The sequence below is a fragment of the Saccostrea echinata genome, unplaced genomic scaffold (genome assembly GCF_033153115.1).
Source record: "Saccostrea echinata isolate AGI-Se365-2 ecotype Australia unplaced genomic scaffold, CSIRO_AGI_Sech_v1 ptg000001l, whole genome shotgun sequence".
NCBI lineage: Eukaryota > Metazoa > Mollusca > Bivalvia > Ostreida > Ostreidae > Saccostrea > Saccostrea echinata.
In genome coordinates this window covers 5662924-5667681 of record NW_026889750.1, presented here as the reverse complement: position 1 = coordinate 5667681, position 4758 = coordinate 5662924, and positions in this window count along the sequence as shown.

The window sequence follows — 4758 nt, the reverse complement described above, 5'->3', positions numbered from 1 at the left end:
GCATTATTATACAAATCTTGTGCTACATTTAATAAATCTTGTGATTCATATTCAAAATTTTGCTATCGATATTCGTAAACTTGTGATTTGTATTCTATATCTTGTGATTTATATTCAATAATCGTTATTCATATTTGTAAGCTTGTGATTTATATGCGAAAGCTTAAGATTTAAATTTTCATAATTTATATGCTTAAAGAGGATATTCATATTAAGAAACGTGAATTATATGCAAAAAATTGTGATTTGTTTTCCATGATCTTGTGATATACTGTTTATTTGTTTGTTTGTTGTTTAACGACCCTCTCGAGAATTTTTCACTCATGTGAAGGGCTGCAAATTTTGACCTATACTCAGGGCCATTGAGCCATGAGGGATCTTTTTCGAGCCAGCACCTACTGCGATACGGGACTTTGGTTTATACGGTCTCATCTGAAGGACCTGACTCCACGTCCCGAAGTGCATGGATTTGAACTCGCGACGTAAGGATCAACTCCTTACACCGCGACTCTTGAGCAATTGATATATACTTGCTAATTAATACAGTGTATATGCCAAGTGGATATTCTTATTCGAAAACTTGTAATGAGTACATGTATATGCAAAACTTGTGATTCGTATTTGATAATCTTGTGATTTATATGCGATAATCTTGATTTATATCCGAAAAGTTGATATTCATATTTGAAAACTTGTAATATACATACTAGATGAAATCCCGCGCAAGCGCGGGAATTGAATTTATACCACTACCGACAGAAAATATATTGTAGATCTCTATCGACAGCCTACAGGCTTATAGCAGGAACAAATACTTTGTTCAAAATCCCACATGAAGTAGATTTACCTATCCAACCCCCCAACCCCCGTTTTTTTGTGTTTGTTTGTTTGTTTTTGTTTTTGTGTTGTTTTTTTTTGTTGTTTTTTTTGTTTAAACTTGAAAAATAGCAATTTCATTAATTGACGTTTATTGTGAAACCTGTTATATTATGTTATGGATATTGTACTTCAAATGCTCTTATTTTATTTCCGTCAAGGATAAAAGCAACGTATATGCACATTTTACTAATAAATTGATTGGGAGGGGGTAAAAATTCTCAGATACTTGGGTCTTGGTTTATAAATATGTTTGTACCTTATTGATATGTAAAAATGTACTTTACATTTTTACCTATCAATAAGGTACATACATATTTATAAACCAAGAACCAAGTACCTGTGTAAAAATTAGCTTTTAACGCTCTATGAATAGGCTGAGTATTTGATACAAAAGACTAAGCTGCAATAATGTAGCTCTCTCCGATTTTTTTTTTTTTTTTTTTTTTTTTTTTGTTTTTTTGTTTTTTTTTTTTTTTTTTTTTTTTTTTTTTTTTTTTTTTTGATCTGATATGTTCTGGCTTGTTTCTCTCTGCGCCCCCCCCCCCCCCTCAAAAAGGAGAGGGCTACATTATTGCAGCTATTAGAGATTGTATTCAGAAATTAACTGTGCATTGATTAATTGATTTGATTAAAGCGCAAAATTTTACATCTTTAACTGTATTTGAACAATACCTTATTCATTAATTTTCTCTTTTCATGTAAGCAAGTTTATTACGAAGTACAAATTGTACTTCGGGTTCGTTGCCACGATGCTCTCAGTAAGGAATATATACAAATTTCATCGATAAATTTATTAGGAAAACCTACTACATACATGTATATGTAATAGTCTTTCGATATATAATTATATTCACAACTTATAGTGTTATCAGTGATTTACCATTATTTCAATTATGACCATTTACTCAAAAGTTTTTTTATGGTCATGTAGCTATAATCGCCTCGTTTTTTCTTAACATCGGGCTCGATGCTATATGATGTTCAGAAGCTTCCGTCAATATAAAGATCGGTGAATGACGAAAATATTTTGCACATTTCCCTTTTTAATCGGTCATCTCGACTTTTTTTCTTTTATATCATTTAAATCGAGCTTTGATTGAATAATTCAGTGATGACGTTTTATGTAATAAATAAACGATTGCTTGTTGTCAGTTTCATTAAAAATTGTCTGTAACTTAGATCCGCCAACCGGAAACGCCACCGTACTCACGGTTTAGCTATTTCATGGCTGTTTATAGAAACTGAAAGTAGACTTTTAATTTAATGTACGATACTTACTATGCGAGTGAAATCTAAATATAGTTTACGGACATCAGCTTGTATCTAGTGTATTGTTAGAGGAGTAAGTAAGAATTCTGGTGCACCCGTTTCGGAGTTTATTTGCAAAATTTGTTAATTTATAAGTATAGATATATATATATATGCAAGAATTTATGATTTTGATAATCTTACGATTTATAACGCATATAAATAGCTAGATTTCGCAAACAAATGTTAAGCTCAATATTATTGCAAATAAATTACAAGATTATACGTTAATGGTAACCTAACAACCAAGTTTTATAATAATTGTGACTTCAACTTTTCAATTGTCAATTTCCCTTACTTATGTAACAATATACCCTTATCACCTGCATATGGGGTTTATGTCTACCAGTTGATGCGATATGCAAGAGCATGCTCTACGTATGAACAATTTTTAGAAAGAGGCAAGCTACTAACAACAAGTTGATGAAACAAGGATATCAACAGTATCGTTTGAAGTCATCATTTTGCAAGTCTTATGGTCGATACAATGACCATGTCAGCAAATACAACCTTAATTAAGTCAAATGCTGACTGAAGTTTTTCATACTAATTGTTAGGCAATTATTCACACACTGAATTGTCTACGGATTTTTCCGTTTTTCCCGATCATGACAAGGATCAAACGGCGGGTATGACTGGTCGGCAGGGGATGCTAACTCCTCCATGGCACCTGACCCCAACTCTGATGTTTTCTCGAGGTCCGTGTTTGCTCTGCTCTCGATTTGTTTTGTTTAAATGGACTTTGAGCTTGAATACTGTTCGTTAACTCCATATTTCATCATCGAAATGTGAAGTTTTGCATATAAATAACGAGATTCAAATATGAATTACATTTTTTAATAAAATATAAATAAGAAGATTGCGCATATAAATCATAACATGATGAACATTAGTAATAGGTTTTCGAATATAAATATCCACTTTTTTGCATATAAATCACAAGACTATCGAATATAAATTACAAGATTATCGCATATACCAGGTACTTCACAAGATTATTGAAAATGAATCGCAATGCAAGAGTTTGCATATAAATTAGAAATTTTTGGATATGCATATGAATATGACCTTTTTGCATATAAAATCACAAGATTTCGCCTAAAAATCACAAGTTTGCGAGTACGATTAACAATTTTATAAATTTGAGTAAATAAGATTTTGAAAAGAAGTCAAGTTTTATTAAATATACAACAAGATTTGCATAAGAATACAATGTTTTACACGCCATAGTCAACCGATGTACATTAACTCTTGTCTGATACAGCGGTAGCACTGTTACATGTAATATAATTGCAGAGAAATGAACGTGAAAGGCCGATTGAAAACACATTGACACGCTATATCTTTACCAAAAATAAATTGTTTGATTTTGCTTTCAATGAACATTTGCAGATATTCTTGCAACTATGAGGGCAAGTCGAGTCAATCTATGCTGACAAAACAGGTGTTTTAAACAGTAATAGATTTTTAACAAAGTGTCAAGAATTTTGTACAATGCATTGCACATTGTGTAGGATAAAAAGTGGCTTTTTAGAACATGTAGAAGTTATCAAGGTTCATGATGAATTGCATTCGTAACAATGCTGTGTTCTTAAAGACCTCAGTATATAATAGTAAAAGTATTTGACTTTTTGTATGTCTGTGGAAATGTCGTCATATGAAGGGAACCCAAGGCTAGAATCCACGTGACACTTTATAGAGCTAGACATAATTTATACTGAAGAGTTCTAGGCACGTTTTTCTTCTGCCGAACTCGACTTTAAAATTATTGCATGCACATAAAAATATTCATCGAAAAATAAAGATTAAACTTGGAGACCGCAGGAGATAGCAATGGTGAGCATCTCAATCTCCTTTACTAAAGCTCTGTGAAACCTAATCCTCTATAATTGGAAACTTGTGAAGACGTATAGGAGATAGCTATAGGCCTAACAACGAGATGTATTTCCTCTTGCATAATTAGTGTTCACTTCTTTATCAGCTGGGGTAACATATATGTAAAGAATATCTTACAGCCCATATTTTTCATCCTAAGCTTCTTAGAATTAAATCTTTCTTTTTTTCAATTCTAAGCTGGGATTTCGGTGTGAACAATGCGATTGCCTTATTTCACTCCTTCTTTGTGAACTGTTTCTTCAGTTTATGAAATATTTTCATCTTTTTTCAGCACTTTTGAATATGTATTTAAATACATCATTTCATAATGATCCTGCCCTATGCATGAAGTTAGCATATGAAGTTAACCGCCAGGAAAAAAGAACATTTAGATATATATAGTATTTGAACTTTTGGTACAAATTCTAAAAATAAGTATGTAATAAATCAACTTGAAATGAATGTACCAGAGAAAAAATTGTCTTCCAATATAAATACAATTTGAGCGAACTAAATAGCGGTATAAACGAGAAGACGATTGGTCAAATCCCTGGAGTAGTTTTTCGACGTTTCATCCTTCTACTTGTAAACCCGATGTATATTACATTCTGGGGAAACCTAATTCAACTTCCTGCGACGGACGGAGGGAAAGTCCAATATAATCGATAAATTATATCATACCATTCCTCCACATCA